This window comes from Sinohyriopsis cumingii, unplaced genomic scaffold (assembly GCF_028554795.1).
Source record: "Sinohyriopsis cumingii isolate HCF-2022 unplaced genomic scaffold, ASM2855479v2 utg000036l, whole genome shotgun sequence".
NCBI lineage: Eukaryota > Metazoa > Mollusca > Bivalvia > Unionida > Unionidae > Sinohyriopsis > Sinohyriopsis cumingii.
In genome coordinates, this window is record NW_028315863.1 from 121,740 (window position 1) to 141,616 (window position 19,877).

At 34.9% G+C, this 19,877-nt stretch overlaps 1 long non-coding RNA gene across 1 annotated transcript; it reads left to right on the forward strand.

The window, feature by feature from the left end:
* The first annotated feature begins 13,856 nt into the window (after positions 1 to 13,856).
* On the forward strand, positions 13,857 to 17,296 carry LOC149774994 (uncharacterized). Its single transcript, XR_016416653.1, has 2 exons — positions 13,857 to 14,032; positions 14,234 to 17,296. It is a non-coding gene; the product is annotated as an uncharacterized LOC149774994 (long non-coding RNA).
* Positions 17,297 to 19,877: the final 2,581 nt, after the last annotated feature.

The following is a 19,877-nucleotide window of genomic DNA, read 5'->3' on the forward strand; positions in this document are numbered from 1 at the left end:
TGGGTTGTATAGTTTATCGTAACTATCGGCCGGCGTCAATAGTTTATTCCCATTCAGTTCCTCCTGTTCCTCATCTCTTTTGTTTCCTGAAAGATATTTTGGAAAATAAAAATGGAAAATGTGCATTACCAAAATAACAACAGTTACAACACCAGCAAATGTAAATGTGTATTTTATAAGCCTATTATCGTAAGAACAAATATCAAGTCTTATGAATTTAGGAATCATGGTCTCGTTCATAATTTATTTAAACACATAACGTTTGTGTAGGTTTGGGTAATGGTATTGTTCTCTTCGATTTCCTTTTCTTCTTCATCATTTTCATCTGTTGAAAGATTATGCGGCTGATAATAGTAGCTGATATTCATTGTGAATACAAAACTAACTACAATTTAAACAAGAGATAATTACGATACGTAAAATGGTAAATTTTGGAAAGCATTTATCATAACAGCCACATCACGTCTTTTAAATTTATCAATTATGTTTTAATTCCTAATTTGCTTAAACAGTTCATGGTTAAGGATACATTTTAGATGCTTAACTTAGCATAAGAGCAGAAGTCTATCGTAACTATCTGCTGGGGTAAGGAGACTGTCATCCTTTACCTCATTCTTTTCTCCTCCATAATCATCTGCTGAAAGTAACATACATTGTAAAAACAATATCATATTTTGGAGTCGTTAGTTCGTTTAATTATATTTTATTCGAATCTGAGAAGGATATCGGGGCAAAAGCAATTACTCTGCCCCACCCCCAACCACCATCCCGCACCAAACATTAACCATTTTATATATCGTAATTATCTCTCTCTTTATTTGTAGTTTTTTTTTTTATATTTATTCGCAATGAATATTTGCTACTGTTATGTGCCACAATACCACCACTGATTATCCAACACAAACTTAGGAACTTCCTCCAACTGATACAATCTTACTTTGTTTATTGGTCCAATAAACAAAATAAATTTGTATCAGTTGCATGAAGTTCCTAGGTTTTTGTTGGATAATCAATCACAAAATGTATTTGTTTCAAAAACATTTTGGTTAATATTTCCTAATTTCTATATAATCTGCAAAGAACTGATATTGGTCCGCCGAACAATGGAAGTAAAATGTCATACTGACGCGATCAAGAGCATTTATTCCAACTCAGGAATGATCGAGTACATACAGCGAAAGAACACTTGTCCCAACTCAGGAAAATAATCGACTACAAATAGCGAGAATAAGAACACCGTAAAGCTACTTAGAATCCCAACTTCATAACTTTTCGTGGTTTCAAAATGTCCAGCTATTACAGGACTATTCAACCTCGCTAATCCGCTATTCAAATTTTTTCATAAAAAGCACAACAAATTCGATTGCATTAATAGCAAGCATGGTCATTACTGATTATGAGAAGTATATCTCTGCACAAATAATACAACTGTTCATTAAGTAAATGCATATGCTTGTATCTGATTGGTGTTGGTAGCCTACAAAACAAGCTTCCTAAATGTACATTCATTCAGTTATGCAACGTTAGCTCCGTCTTCGGGGTTGGATACTATACTTATAGTTGTTCACTTATGGCCATTTGTCTTGTTTGTGTGACAGTATAGAGTTCTCATTTTCGTAGCAACGTCTTGATCTCAATGCATGGATTAAGTGCTGGTGTAATAATGGACAAATGCACGTGGAAAAGAATGCATTCACTGGTTGTAATGTGACAAAGACATGAAAAATAAGAAGTTTAATTATGAAATCACAAAGATAAGGACAAGGAAAAAGGTATTCCACCTGGAAAAACAACGTCTAATTTAAAGCATACAAAATATTTGAATAATTCCCGCTCTTTGAAAAGGTCAAAGCAAGCACAGCTGATGCATTATAACAAGGGCGAAAAGGCTGCCTCAATTAGTCGCCTCTTATGATACACGGGATGATGCATCTGCAATATTCTGTATTTCCCGAAACTAAATGGTGCAAGGGACAGTAGTTATGTTTCAAAATAGCCTGTCAGCATAAAACTGCTAACCCAGTGTGAAACATAAAATGTGCGCATAAAATATCTAAACTTTACGTATTTCTATATTATCCCGATTGAGAGAATGCTTCGTTAAACCCTCTATACATACATACAAACATACTCATATTGCATAACTCCAAACTGACCTGAAATGATAGTTTCTACCACAGGCCGATAGCCAAGTAGCTCCTCAACATCGATAACTCCTTGGAATTCCTAGAAATAATCAAAGATCTTGAAGATTATTTATGACAGATTATAGTGACTAAAGGTTCAAGCGACATAGAGATCAAAATAATAATACAATCAAATCAACACACACACACAGAGACATACACACACACACAGACATATTCGATATTTATACAGATATCCACGAAATCTACATACATACCTCGAACTATACGCTTGACAACAAGACCTAAACACTTGACACATTATGCACTATATATGTGACAATATCTTCGCTAGCCAAAGTTCCGATATGATACCCTATATACATCTTGGTGTTTCGAGCAAATTTTTATGTGCGTCGGGTCTTTGAATTTCATTGGATGCAATGGCTTGCCGCTGCATCGAATCAAAATAAAGTTGTTTACATTTGAACACTGTTGCTGCGTGATTGAGGCAAGGGAGCACACAACTTAAATGGACTATTTTTAAATATATATAAAAAGCTTATAAAAAAGGAATTTTCCACTGTCGGTCCGTGTTTGTACAAATATATTTACGCACATAAACCTGCAATGGCTTCTCTGTGGCACGTAGAGATACTTTCGATGCTAAACTTAGCAAAGTATTCTTTTTAAGGCAATTGTCTCCATCATTTTCGGCCGATTACAATGCACCGTTATTACACGCTATTGGTTAGCTGGCATTAAATACTAAAGTAGGAAATCCGATAGATGTATCTAGGAGAAAGCACTAAAATATATGTTCGATCCACCAAGGTGTAGATTGGGTTATCGTATTGGAACTTTGGCTAGCGAAGATGACATGAAGCCCGATTGGCACTGGAATCCATGTTCATGTATAACAGATAGTGCTAAGATAGTGCAACTGTAATGCGCTCGTTTCTCAGCTATCCGTCCTGGGGTCGATCCCCAGTATGTGCAATAGTAAATAATCATCAATCCATTTTCCGCGATTTCCTGTCGACTCAACAGTCATTTCAGCGAAAGAGTCCATCCTACGGTACCATATATTTCAGAAAGACATGGCTTGAACATTTGAACACGATACACGCAATAAATATGACAATCGCAAAACAATTCACGATTAAATTTAGAACACGTGTTTCTAAAACGCATACGAATGTCACGTGTTCTTATAAACCTTTTGTATAAGAAGAGTACACATGAATGAGACATTGATCTCATTGACTTTGTTCTCAGCATCACTAGCAAACGTTCCTCTGACACCAAGAAGGTTGAGCGGTCGTAGAGAAGATGAGTGTTTCCTAAGTGGCATTTACCTGGTATGTTGGTATATGGAGGCTTTCCTTGTTGAATTCTGATAGAAGCTTGACCAGCTTTTCACAATCAACTTTGCTGAGCAGGTATTGTCCTGTATTATTCACGTTCCTGAAAAAGACATGAAAATAATCAACATCATATTGACATGTGTATGAGTATATGTGTATGATGAAGTCTCGTCTTATAGGACATGAATTATCACTCTATATTCATGGCATACAATTAGTTTTAAGGCTTCCAAATCCAGAAATATATGCCTGTTATAAAGAGCAGGATATTTGTCCAGGACTTCTCTTTACTGATTGTTCTGTCTTGGTCTAGCTGAAACTGGACATATATTTTGAAAATTAAAAGTGTTATGTTTCTGGATTTGACCGAACAATCCTACTTCATATATGTGGTCCTCCCTATACTAAAATATATGAATTTGTTCTGTTCTACCGTTTCACCTCTTTCCTATCAATCTTTTATATGACATTCGGGTATGTGCATTTCAGAGAGAGAGAGAGAGAGAGAGAGAGAGTATAATTGGAGGTAGAGGTGAAGAAATAATACGTTTCGTGACCTAATGCAGATAATTCACAGATAAATGAATAGTTGGATTAACAGACGTGTAGACAGAAGAATATATCAATTTATACAACGTTGTAAAGTCGGGATTGATGTACGTACACGCGTATATATGCTTTACCTTCTATCATCAGTGGAATTTTCTGCATGTTGTAACATACAGGTAGACCAACAGTCCACGAACGATTTGACCTTTTTGTCAGCAATCTCAGTGGCGACTCCTTCATATTCCAAAGAGAGCTGGAAGATATAGTATTGGTATAAGCAGCTGTCGCTCGTTGTAATGGGATACCAAATAACTTCAGACAAAAAGCGAAATTGGATTTATGTAGAGATTTAATTCGATCCTGTAATGGTAAAGGCTGCCAATGTAATAGCCTTAAATAATATTCCATCTTATGCTATGATGACAGTTAATGTTTGTGTTAGCGTTATTCCTTTATCTCTCCTTGTCGTATTTGCTACTTAAGTGCCTTACTGTTACCCCTTTTCCTTTCAAGTGTGGCGTAAGCTGCATCACGTTAAATAGGGACTAATTATTTTATATATTTAATCGTAAATTGTGTTTCTTTTTTATAAAAACAAAAAACAAATTTATACAGCTGCTAAATTCACCTTTAGTCACTTAATTTTAAATGCTTTGCCTGCTTATGTTTCAATTCATGCCGTGTGTATTTTGTCCAATTTGTATTCATGTTATGATGCGTTTTGATGTCTTGCTAATCACGCTTGTTGTAATGCCTGATTTGTTTTACGTAATGTCGGTAAATAGATTGTTGTTTTAAATCATTCCGACATTAAATACATCTTATCATATACTCTGATAATTACAAGTATGGAACAAAGAATTCTCATGTTCATTGGTATTTCCAAAGACAGAAATGATCCGAGGTGAATGGAAAAGTGTTATATCTGAAGAATATTACACAGCCATTTGTTAGTAATAAATATCGGCTTACTGAGGCAATGTTAACCGCTTGATTTGTCTCCTCCTTTAAAAGTTTAATGTATCCATCAGAGTTCCTCTTCGCCACCTTCCTGGCTTTCTTTACTTTCCTCTTGCTAAACCAAGACGCGTTCTCTTCCAAAACCAACTTTTCTAATCTGACCATTGATCGTTTGTAGACCTAGAAATGAGGGAAATAAAACATTAACAGGGGTCCTTACTTGACCGATCGGTTTCAAACCCTGGTGCGATTCCCGCTAGAAGTCATAAGTTTACCCCAAATATCCAAAGGCTTCCACACAACTTCAGTTGTAAAGTAGAAAGTCCGACGTGTCCCTTCTATACATACATTTTACTCTAATCATTGCAAGACCACAGATCTCACAACCTGACAAATATATGGTTTCTCTTCGTTATGTTTCCGTACCGTCAGCAGTTCACGTCGTAGAAATTATGCAACTGTCCCTGAACACAGGGAACTAGTTTAAACGACGCTACCTTAGGCCAGTCAAACTGTAGTTTCCAGGCACTGTCGTAGGTATAACTGTTTGGCCTTTGCCACCATGGCCACATAAACGGCACCTGCCGAGTCCCTTCTAATTGATTATATTGTGTAATTTACCGGTTTCCCACCATAAATACTGCCACTGCAGTCACACCACCAATGTACGCAACTAGATTTTAGTAGGTACTTTATTAATCCATGGACACTTATTCGGTATGGACTTGAATTCACTACTACTGAACAATGGCATCATGGAAACTCACTAACACTTTACTCTGTGACGTTTGTTCCTAGTAATTGGCCAATTATTTCGGGCAAAGGAATATTTATATTGCATCAAATTCCAATAATCAGACAAGTCATCACAAAAATATAAAAATTCCTTAAAACGGTACACTATAACCAAATGATAATACTTCAAAGTTATTACGATAGCATCAACAGCTGGCTATTTTTTTAAAAATCTACACATACAGATAATAATTCCAAATATTGACAAAGAATGAATTGCAACATTAAATTAGCCGCAAGGCATTTGGAAACTAACCAAAACTGCATGATGTTAACAATTTAACGTGATGAGTTCACTTACAAACAATACGACATGAAAAATGATCATGCGACATAAAATTTATCAGGTGACGTTTTGCCATCAAATGAAAAACCATCTGTCACAGGAATCATATAATCAAAGATAATCTTATGAATTTATGGCGAGCAGATGTAAATGATACACAATGTTTCATAATTTGAATATTATTCCGCGTGTCACCTACAATATAACGGGGGCTGTCCATATAATTATAGGCTGTTTTGTGTTTATCTGCCTAAATGTTTTATGTTTGTTTTGGACAGTGTGATTTAACGTTTTGGGCCTCGACACATGTCGTTTTGACTTTATGAACATCCAGGAAGGTTAAACATTTCCTAGGTTTGGCATTTAAAAATTTCTATGTGGGGTAAAAAGGTCATATTTCGACAGATGTTGCCACCACTGTGCGTTTCTATGTTAGTTACCCTTTCTTTCCAATAACCGTTTGACTACCAATTGGTAAAACGGACGCCATATTGTTAACATAACATTAAAATAAAAGTGGCTGGGCAAGGAAAATCAACATGGTGGTGGACATTCTATAATATGAAGACAGAGGAATGATTTAATGAGCTTTTTTGGGACCAATTCAAAGATACGCTAGGTCTTGACATATCAAATATAATAAAGGACAAGCGTTATTTGTAAATGATATCAACTATGTGATAAACCTATTTATAACACTTCTAGGTTGTTAATTAGGTACATACAGTCATGTTGTATTTGTTTAATACTCTAATCAGGAAATAAAACAATTCAGACCTTTGTATGGATGTATTAAGTTTTATGAACCATCAAAACTATCATATTGATCGACGCGAACTCATCAAGACGAGACTTACTGTTTCATAACTTCTTATTGAATTGAATAAATATATGTATTAATATTGTACTAACGTTTTCGGTTGAGCTCCAGTCTGTACTCAATGAATATAGTAGTATTTAATTACTCCGGACTAAATTTAATGTACCTTCTGTCCTTTTTCAACTCTATTACAGAAACGTTTGTATGGGTTCAGCATCTCCTGGAAGGACGTTTCGTATTTTCTCAAGATGACTTTTTCATCAGCTTCTCTCTCACTGTAAATTAAGATACAAAACCGTATTGTCGCGGCAAATATCTTTACTCTATACCAATTAAGGGCTAAGATACAGACATCGCTTTTACCAAATACCCAATCTCCCCGAGCAGATATTGAAATGTCTTGGCACACTTCAGGTACTATAGCAAAATAAAACCACACTAATCGACAATTTTCGCGATTAAAACAGTAAGTGGACCCTGGTTCGTTTCTTCACAGCCTTATGTTTACTTACAAAATATGTACAGTTCAAAGGATACATAACAAATTATTGTGATATTGTATGGAAACTGATTATCTAACATACTATATATCCACAATAATAATCATAATAATAATAATAATAATAATAATATTAATAATAATGATAATAATAATAATAATAATAATAATAATAATAATAATAATAATAATAATAATAATATATCATCATCATTATAATCGTAATCGCGACATTCGTTACATGCCAGAAAGTAGTAATTATGTAAGTAATCACGAAAATAGACAGGCTTCTTCAAGTTTTCGTAAAACCAACTTTATTCTCAATATAAGGAATCTAAAGCATGGAGATCACCTCCGATGCAACCCACCATACTTTTATTTCTTTTCTTTTACTTAAGGTTGTCTGGTATGATTCCCAACATGGACATGGTTATAGTGATGGGCTATTGAATTTCATTCTCAGTCTCAAATACTCTGGCGTCTATTTCCATGCGGGTACGGGTGGAGTGGTTGGGGTTGTGTTCATTTGGAACACCATTGACCTTTACCATTACATGCGAGAGTAAATCTATGATATTTAACTCACTCGCATTGGAAACAGACGATGACGGGTTTAATCTGGTTTGAACTGGTGCTGGGTCGTTCAAAATCTACCAATTGTACACTACTCTACTTAACAATTGTACTCACTCGAGAAGGAGATTGGCAGCCTCTTCATATGAACATAATGATTCACGAGCAAAACGGGTCCTTTCTTCCATCGATGCCACTTCCATTCGGAGTGCAGATTCTATCTGAAGTATACCTACAAACCAATAAAGAGCTTACGAATTAATATATCTCACTGTAGTAGACTGTGGTGCTACGTTTTGTGGGACGAGATTGTCAATGGATTGAGGAAGTAACGACGGAAAGATAGGCAAACTGAATTAGTGTTTCGAAATGAGAGTGAGAACGATGGAATGATACACTGTTTACTTGTTGGCATGTTTAATTCAAGCAATGCTTATTCCTTTCGTGATGTATTTGAAGCCGATGGATAGATGGATCGATAACTAGATGTTAATTTCTTACTTTAAATATAAAGTACTTGGTGTTTCAGTATATACACACAAGAAGGCTTTTAACAAAAAAAGGAGTACCAGCTAGCGTGGAAAAGGGGTGGAATCTGGTTCAATCGTTACCGCGAGTAAATATGGTCAAATGATTATACATGTATGTTATTAAAGAACATATGCAATGAAGGCAACCCCACCCAACCTCCATTTTTATGAATATCATCAAAGAAATAACTCTTATTAAAGAAGAAAATAGCAAACGTGGAGACATGTAGGAAAATTACCATCAACGTTGTGTTGACTCAGGATATAAAGTTTATCAGACACGTTCTTACACCATTTCTCTGCCTTTTCGGCAAACTCTCTTTCCAGCTGGGTACGAACTTGCATCACAGACAACCAGAATGGAACGTCTCTAAGAAACAAGAAGAACGACACATTTGCTCTGTTGTAATTTTACTAGCTTAGGCTGACACAATAAATACCATGATTTATGCAGAGATATGCCTAACACAAAGAAGGAAATATAATTACTGCTAATGTAACAAAGGTACCAAACAGTCCACTAAAATAACTGACTGAATTGCTAACTAGATGCTAAGTGATTATTTGAGTGGATGTATGGACTGGCCTGCAGATTTTCGAACTGGGTGCAGGGACTGACTGACTGACTGATAACTGTAACTGACTACATGACAGTGAGTATGCCTGAATGACATGCAGTATGCGTGGACAAATAAACTGGCTGAATAAGTAACTAACTAAACTAAGTAACTAAGTAACTAACTAGCTAAATAAATAAATAAATAAATGATAAGGTGGTAGGACTGGACCAAAATCGATTAATAGTTTATTTCAATCAATAAGATAGATTACAACTCACAATGTATGTACCTATAAACCTATTTTCCTTGTTAAATACCCATCTAACCTATCGGCCTCGCTATCGATGTATTTATTTCCCATTCACGACCTTTATTTTGCAAAACATTTATATATTAGCCGCATACAAATTATGGGTATGGTCATGTCAACTCGGATATGAACTCACTGAAGGAATGCCGGTCTGTTTCACGATATCCTTAAGCATGGATACTCGTTTAGTAAATTGTATACAATAATCTGTAACTGAAACCGATATCGCAATCTAAGTTATACTTTTATCGTTTAACGATATATTTCAAACAAAGCAAGGCATTTAAAACAAAGCAAACGTGGCAATGGTACTTACGATAATACATCGCAGCTATCCCCAAGTCCATTAAATAGCTTTAGATCTACCATTTTATCGAAATTTAACACTGTCTGAAACAACGCGTGTTAAATACGAGAACGGCGCTAGACTAAAACTGACAACGTCCCATGTCAACCAGCAGATGACGTCGAGAATGTAGTGACGTCAACAGTTGCTTAGAATTTCGAAGTTCTTTAGAACAGACACTAAGAAAACTTTCGACCGCGGTATTTCTGAACTTAACGTGGTATAGTACAATTATATTAGCGACCAACAATTCAATGTTCTTGGGCAGGGGACTGACACTTTCCGTCTCTTAATACTGGAAATTGTCTTGATATTTGATATACATGTCAATTGTTGAATATGTTTAAATCTTAAAGCAGTACATAAAGAGGAATAATTAGGCTAACGTTTTAGCAGATACCGTTAAAGAGACCCTTCTGACATTAGAGAACGTATTGCTCAAAGTCGGAACCGTTGATAATGAAGAATACAATTTATTAGCTATACTATTGATGTAGGCAGAACAACTGAGTTGGATGCCAACCCTGGAAAAAATATGTGTCAGAGAGGGCAGGCAAATACAAAACACACATGCTTACCAACCGAGAAAATATTTAGTCGACTTGAAAAAAAAATGATCTAACGTTCAAGCAGAAAACAAACGCGCTCCTGAAAATATCAGGATCAATCGAAGCAATACAAAGAAAACGTAAACTTAACACATTCACATACACTAGTAAATAACTAAAACAGGGCATGCGGCGTTTTTTTTTTCTTCTTCGGGTGTGTGTGTTTTCGTTCCTTTTTTTATCCGAATTTTTCCGGATATTTAGATTTGGCCCGATTATGTTTCACACCATTTTGTTTTTCGCTGCGTTGGCATACTTGACACGTGTCAAAGATGTGATCACAAATTTTAAAGAATAATTTGTGACATATATAACCGTTTTGTAAAAAGATAATTATTGAAAACTCTTTGTCACGAATAACGAAAGGACGCATATAATGCTGATATCTCCGATTAGGACTCACAGTACTAATTCATTTTCCAGAGTAAACCTATGCAAACCCCATGATATTAAAAATAAAATAACTTAAATTGTTTGAGTGTTCATGATCAAACCTATATTTATTAGTATAGATGAAACCCGGATGTCAGCTTCTGTGTAGAGGAAAGGATATGAGGCGCGGCATTTTCTGGACCTGCATCTGATCTGTTTGAAACATGTACTTTCAATTCCGCACCAAAGAGTCAGGAGCGAATTTTAGTAATGAGTGTTACAAACTCAAGACTGTTAAAGGACTAAACTTCCAACAATAAAAATTGTCTCTAATTTTTTCACTTACAACTAGGGTAAGTGCTCAAAAGATTCTTTTTCCTACAACATAACTTACATTATTAACAAATCATGGTCAGCCTAACCCATATATATTTATTTTAGGTTCACCCATTTCCAGGCTGCTTCCCATTTTCCATATCATTAGTACCGCGTGTCCTTTATCTGGTATCTATTCTGCAACAATGATCGAAGAAAAGCAGTCTAAAAACAAGACTAGCCTATTTACAACTTACGGAAAAGTAGTATCTTTAATAATGTAATAACATATTGGCCTTAGAAATTTCCTTTAATATTGAGAACCCTTTACATAACGTCACGTTGGTTAACTTAGCAACTTAATATGAGAGAAGTAATTGGCTAATCAAATCAATCTGAAAAAGAAGAAGAAAGGACAAGCCAAGTCAGATGAGTGTGTGTGTGGGGGGGGGGGGAGGGAAATGGGCAGACATACAGGTACATATGTAGGTAGGTAGGCAGGCAGGCAGGCAGGCAGATGGACAGACAGACAGACAGATAGATAGATAGATAGATAGATAGATAGATAGATAGATAGATTTTGAATTGGATATGTAATATAGCTTTAACATGTTTTCAGTTCCTATCACTAACTGTTACTGCTGAGCGCCAAGCGATATGTATTTGGTATGACTCGGCCGGGAACCGAACCCGCGATAAAGAGAGAGAGAGAGAGAGAGAGAGAAAAGATGATAAATGTGGAAATATCACTTGTGATTGTGAATTAGATCTGACTTATGAAATAAGGCAAATTGAAATCCAGACATTGATTGCACCAAATAGAAAACGTGTTTATTTCGCATAACACAAACTGTTAAACGAATACGGGTTATTCGGATAGGTAAAAAAATTGAATCAATATATTTATAGTAGTAAACACATATTGATAAACAACAATGAAGGACACTTCACTTTGCGGTGGGTATTATTTAATGGAATATTATCAAATTATCAGAATCTAAAAAAATGTACGTACAAGTATTGCATACATAATACCTTAACAAAACAAGTAAACACAGTGCATACCTTGTATACATTTATGGATTTGAATAGGGGCATGACAACGTAATATGCGTAATAAAATTAGGTGTAAAAAGGCTCTGTACTGAAGTGCTCCAAGAAAAGAAAACATTCGAAAACCATATAAAATTAAAATGAATCTACAACAAAATTATTAAAACAGACAAAACAAACAACTAAAAAAAAGAAAACTGAAATTTGATGCTAAAATTTCTGTTCCAGTTACTATTGTAATACTCCATAAGGGTCTTTTTACATAGCGAATTCAATGCTAGCGTGAATCCCGCCAAAAGGCATTTTCCCCCCTGATCTCCAAGGATTTCTGTTCGTCGGTCGGTTACTGGTATAAACGATACCAATTGTACAAACCCAGATGGGCGGAGCTTAAGGACTGGCGGTACTTTTTCAACTCCAATAGTAAACATATGTAAACACTATCATATTCAAAATTCAATAACTTAAAATTTCTGGGTGCTGATGATGAGACCTATAATTATCCATGCACATCTAACCTTGGTGCAAGCTTATGTGTGGGGAACACAATATGAGCCACGGCATTTTGTTTGTCTACATGTGCACGAAACAGTATTGAGTACTCCTGAGTCAAGCCTGTACAAATACTAAAATTGCATCAGTAGAAATATTTCTATCTTTTTTGAAAAAAAATTACATCTAGGATAAGCTATTTTAAGATACTTTTACTAAAATTTTAATTTTCTTTATGGCATCACGGTACCAATTGTTTTTCCATATACCTCAATGTTAATGTTTTGTGAAATAAATATACTTTCTGTCCAACTTGGGCATGCATGTCACACACTGTCATATAGAACACTGCTAGATTGTCAATTTGACAATGATATAACCAGTTACTCCATTGCATTTAAGAGAGATAACTCTACTGGAACTAGACAGGGGTAAGAGTTATCTAGTCACAACAGGCACATTTTCAGCCATGTGTACCATCTTTAAAAAAAAATCATAAAAGATACAAAATATGACCTAGATAGAAATTAACACAAACTCACATGTTGCCAAGAGGCTCAACTTTTTTTTAAAGCCAAACAGAAAGTACAACTCTTACATAATGCACCAATTACAGCTAGTGTTGTTCTTTAATTCTGAATACAATGTTCCATACACCTTAAGCTCCGCCCACCTGGACTTGCGCAATTGGTACCGTTATACCATTATTAAACAGTTATGGACCACCAAACCCGTAAATACTCTATTATTTCTTCACCCATTTCTATAGTTCTTCCGTACGATTAGTACCGTGTGTCCTTTAGGTGTACGGAACAGTGTGTTCAGAAATAAACTACAAAATTAGCTGTGATAGGGGTAACATGTAAGAGTTGTACTTCCTGTTAGGATTTTATTTTATTTTTTAAAAATGAGCCTCCTGGTAACATGTGAAATTATGACAATTTATATCTAGATTATGTGTTGTATTTTTATGATTTAAAAAAAATAATTGTAGTACACATAACTGAAAATGCTTCAGCTGTGACTAGATAACTCTTACCCCTGTCTAGTTTCAGCAGAGTTATCTCTCTTAATTGTAATTGGGTGCCTGGTTTTGTCCCTGTCAAATTGTCAATCTACCATTTTTCTCTATGACAGTGTGTGACATGCATACTGAGGTCGGATAGAAAATATATTTATTTCACAAAACATTAGCATTGAAGTCTATGGAGAAACAATTGGTACCGAAATACCTGCTGTGACAATTGGAACATTGGTCAGTTACTTCCCCCTGATGTGATAAGGTGGCGCTTTAGTCAGGTAAACCCCTTCAATTCCGGTTTACTTCGTCTATGCTGAACCCATACTCGTGACTGTCTGAAAAATGCTTGTCGTGCCTCAGTGAAAAAGCCTATTACCTGTACTAGCCACATTTCTATTAAGATGGTTGGTCAAATGCATCAGTCGCACAATGAACGTGGTGTTCGTTATGGTGAGTACGTTATGACTTGGGCACATTTTGGTATTCATACATACGTACGTTTTGACTCTGTCAAGTTAATTTAGACTTGGGTATGTATTGAGTGTAATTCTCTGGCCAGAGTCGGCATTCATGTATTGGAAAACTTTACTAAGTGCTTTCTTTACTCTCATTAGTCATATAATGACCATGTGTAAATCTCTTCGGTTTCAGGTCAAATCTCCACAGTCCAGGATGCAACGAATCTGAATTCATTAATCAGAAAGACTATTGCTGATGGAAGAAACCAAACAACATCAACAACAACAACAAGAAAAACCAAACAACAAACAAAAAACCGAACAACAAACAGCAAATACTCAATTGTGACATTCGTAATTAAAGGTACTCCAAGAGTTTCGACGTGAAGGAGAACATGCAGTTATACGTAGCTGAAAAGACATTGATGTCTGAAGTTTCTGATTAAATCATGTATGGCTTGAAAGAGCACGAGAGACTAGATGGAAATGAAAAGCCATTCAAGTGTGAAGTTTGTGACACCGTTCAGCCACAGGTCCACGGTGATTTTCCTTATGAGGGTACATACTGGAGTGAAACCATTCAAATGTGAAGTATGTACTAACATGTTTTGAAGGAGGTCAGACTTGAATGCCCACGTGATGATGCATATTGGAGAAAACAACATTCATTTGTGAAGTTTTTGATAAACTGTTTAGAGATAATGCCATAGTGAAGAAGCACACAAGAATACAATGTGGAGGAAAACCATTCAAGTGTGAAGTATGTCCTAACCTGTTTTGTAGGAGTTCAGACTTGAATGCCCACATGATGATACATATTGGAGAAAACAACATTCATTTGTGAAGTTTGTGATAAACTGTTTCGAGATAATGCCATAGTGAAGAAGCACATGAGAACACACTGCAGAGGAAAACCATTCAAATGTGAAGTATGTACTAACCTGTTTTGTAGGAGTTCAGACTTGAATGCCCACATGATGATGTATATTGGAGAAAACAACATCCATTTGTGAAGTTTGTGATAAACTGTTTAGAGATAATGCCATAGTGAAGAAGTACACAAGAATACAGTGTGGAGGAAAACCATTCAAATGTGAGGCTAGTGATAATATGCTTAGTGAAAGTGATGAGTTTTGGGTGAACTTGAAGATACATACAGGAGAAAAAACATTCAGTTGTGAAGTTTGCAATGAATTGTTTAGTAGGCATTTAAAGTTGAAAGAACGCACGAGGTTACATACTGGAGAAAAGCCATTCAAATGTGAAGTTTGCTATGAAATCTGCATCAATTGTTCAAAGATGAAAGAGCACTGGAGTGTACATACTGGAGACAAAATATTCTTCCAGTGTGAAGTTTATGACAAACTGTTTAACCACCGTTTTAGCATCAATGCTCATAAGAGATTATATACTAAAGAAAAGCATTCAAGTGTGAAATTTGCAATAAAATATTCAGCGAGGTTACAACCTGAACAGGCACATTCAGATACTTACTGGAGAAAAACCATTTAAATTTGAAGTTTGTAAAATAATGTTTAGCCAGAGTACTAGTGTTACCAGACATATGAAAATGTATAAAGGAGTAAAAACATTTATATGCAGTGTTTGTGATATAATGTTTAGAGTGGTGATTCAATGAAGGACATGTAATACATACTGGAGAGAAACCATTCAAGTGTGAAGTTTTCTAGAATTGATCATTTCAAGAAGATCAAAATGACACATGTCATGAAAGCAGACAAGCATACATATGATACAATTGTGATAAAATGTTTGGGCAGTGTCCTCACATGGTCCAGATAAAACTCTGATATACAGAATTGATGACAAAAGTTTCCCCTCACCTCATCCGATGAATAAATTGATCTTTTGAACACTTATTTAAGTAAGTGTAGCCAGTCTTAGAAATTGTAACTGAATGCACCCAGGAGTAAGTTTTCAGTTTTCGATATTCACTTGGGAATATTGCTTCAGTAGAAATTATGCCGGCATGAAAATAATTACTAGAACTACAAAAAGACACTGTACAATCTCTAGCTTTATATGCCTATTTTAATCATTACTTCATATCTGTAGTCCACCTTGATTTCAAATCGTCAGAAAAGAAACTATGTTGTTGTAGGGTTTAACGCCATTTTTCAGCACACAATAGTCTATACATGGTGGCTGGTATTAATGGTGGAGGAAGAACCACTGACCCACAAGAAGCTACTGGCAAGCTTTCTCACATACCCACATTAGCTGAATCCAAGACTCAAACCCATGCATATATATATATATACGTTTCTTGTCCATTTGATACTTTTTGTAGACTCTTTGAAGTGAATGAAACAGTACTTTATGTTGGGGCATACTATTTGTCACAAGAATTAAATCAAATTCAGCACTTTTGTTAAAATTAGACAGCAGTAGCTGCTACAAGGTTTAACAGCATATCAGCATGATCCTGGTTTAACTGTGTTTAGGAAATTTAGGTGTCCTTAGATAAGAAAGAAATCATAAAGGGTAATATCATTAAAATACAAAATCTATTCTTTGTTCTATATAAGCTGTCCTCTTGAAAGACAAAGTCCAAGACTTTTGCATTTGAAACATTATCCAGGATTATGAATAGATGCATATCCTGGTATTTTGACAATTGGAATTTAAATGTGACCCATTTCTAATGCATGGTACTCCAGCATAATTTCCTACTGAGATTGTGTTCTCCATTGCAAATTTACTGAACATGCCACCCATGATCAACATTTGCTAGACTACTGTTTACTACTTATTGGCCAATAATATCATACCAGTTTAAAATCATTATGAACTGGATGTAGCTAACAGTTCAGTGACGTGACACGTAATTGAATGAAGGTTAGTTTATGAAATGATTGTATTAATATTTCATCTGATATCAGCATTTATTTGATTGTCCATTAAATTATAAGCAATTAGTCAAAACTGGAATATACAATGGATCATGAAGTCAGTGGTCAATGAAGTTGTCAATCCCAAGATGGTTTCCAGTGGTGAATATAACATTGAGTTATGGTAATGAATGGCATATCTTTTTTTCTTATTTACAAAGGGGAACAATGAGATTAGACTGACGTTTTGTCACTTTGTATCAGCTGTTGATTTCTTTTCCAACTTGACTAAATCACCTTCTTGGGGGATTAATTTATCTAGTGCTGTTAGATTTACTTTAAGTGAGTCATGCAATTATTTCAGTAGGTAATGATCTGTTTCCAAAATAAAACCATAGACTAAATTTGTTTGTTACTTTTCTGTGTTATTCTTTTATGAGTATATATTGGCACAGGAGCCACCATATAATAATTACAATCAAAATACATGTTGCAGAGGCCTTTGAAACTCTGTAATTGTAGTAAGAGAATATCATAAAATATAAAAGAAAAACCAAATTGTATATGACTTTGTACTGTGATGCACTCAATTGGAACATCTGTGACGTTCATCCTGGTTCTACTGTTATGTCCGTTTTTTGTAGTCATGTTTACTAAAGAAATTCTTCAATCTTGCTATACTATCTGAAGCATGATCATATGAATTGTTGTGTTCATTTTTGGATTTGAATATATTCAAATTATTTTTCACTGGAATCACAGTGCTCATTTGTTTGGAATTATAGTAAATTCAGAGAAGAACATATTTGGATAATATTAGTGGGATACATCAAGAGACTGGTAATACATAGCTACACTATAGGACACTGGCACATTATCATATTCGAGACAACCGGCATATCAACACATTAAGTATTTGAACTGATTTGGAATACCACTAAAATTCAATTTAAATTTTATACATTTGGACTTGTGATAAAACTTTTAGGGCTATTGGGGATTTAATTAACAACACAGTAAGTTATTTTTGAATATTTACGTTGTATTTTAGGGAAATAACTTATTTGTTGAATTTTACAAAACTTGTTGGTTTTGGCTCATTTCTGTTTCTTAGTTTAAGGACATAGATTTGTAACATTATATTCATAGTAATTATGCTAGGGTTCATTGTATTTGCCGAAGATTTATATTACTTCCAATCGCAATACCTGTTTCAGTATAATAAAAGTGTAATATGACTTGAAAGATTCAAGTCACAGAATGAATGATACAGGAACAACGGACAAAAGGATGGACATATTGCCTGATCGCTGTTTTTCTTAAATAACGCAGTATGCGGTCAGGAAATGTCATCAGAAGAGAAACATTTCAGGTTCAATTATATTTATTTATTTCACGGTTTTATGTATATGACAATAGTGTACAATTGAAGAATATATAAATTTAATTTTGATTGGTCGTTAGAGAAAGAGAGAGAGATAAAAGTAAATATACATTGTGTGCAAGAGAGAGAGAGAGAGAGAGTGAGAGAGATACAGAAAGAGAGAGATACAGAAAGAGAGGTGAGATACATGTAGAGAAAGAGAGAGGGAGATAGAGACAGAGATACATATACAGAGAGAGAGAGAGTGATATATATATATATATATATATATATATATATATGAGATACATAGAGAGAGAGAGGGAGGGAGATAGAGACAGATACATATACAGATTCAGAGAGAGAGAGATGTCTGATGGTTTTTTAAATGTGTTCATATGTAGATAATTATACATTAATACATAATATAATCTGATTCAAATATCCACGTAAGAACAAAAACAATTGATGAATGGACGATAGTGAGCAAAGAAACTGAAAATTATAAGCATTTACATTCGATTATCAGTGAATGAGAAATGCAAAAGAGAGAAATACATAGAGAGGGGAAGGGAGTAAGATGGGGAAAATATTTGTTTTCAAATATGTTCATATTTCGCTAAACAAACAATTAAAACATGACTAAATCTAACCAAAAATTCACAACAAAAAAACCAAAACAAACGATTGATGGCTAAAGGAGGGAAGGTGAAATCGTGATTTAACAATCAGTCATAATGCCCTCTTCTCCACCAATCTGTACATTAATAAATTCTTTGTTAACCAGCTAAAATGCAACTGGACGGAATAAATCCGCCCACTTTCTTCCTTGTTATCCGTGATCTCCTCGTTCCATATACCATTCCCATGGAGTTAGGAGGTGTCAGTTGTTCCAACAAATCACCTAGAGATAGATAGATAGAAACAAAGATATTAATTTCTTTAACAACTTTATCAATTTTCATAAACAAATAGTGAACCCACCAAAATAGTGACATCAACATATTCCAAAAAGGTACAACATTGCTGCTAACCATTGACGAAAAGATTGTCTGTCAGAGAATATAGTTTCGGCGACATTTTTAACGCTTCTGCTAGCTAAAGTGTTATGATTTCAAATTCGATATAGGTGTTGCTGCAGAATGTGCGATGATAATAATTTCGATAGCATAATATAAACGACAGTTAAGGATACTTTAGAAAACTGACCCTTACGGGAAGTACTGTATAGTCTACTATAACCGATCTTAAATGGAAATAGGAAACTGATAATATCTTTACCTTTTTTGATATTCATTTCCAGAAATTCCATCTTTTTATGCTCATTAATAGCCACAGCCTTTACGCATCGATTCAGTCTTCTCTCACCTAAAATAAATGCTCGATTCAATGAAAGAAAGGTAACAGATTGTAAAAGTACATTGTACGTATCTATAGCAGGTGTTATTCATTATTGTTTTGCTTTGGATGTTTTCAATAGAGAGAAATAACCTAAGCATAAATAAATAAACTTGAACGTGTTTATGCGTCGTTATTATTACTTCTTCTGTCCATATAAAACACAATCCCGTGTTCAAGGAATAAAATCTCCAAGTCTCATAATATAATCCTGTGCTCGAGGA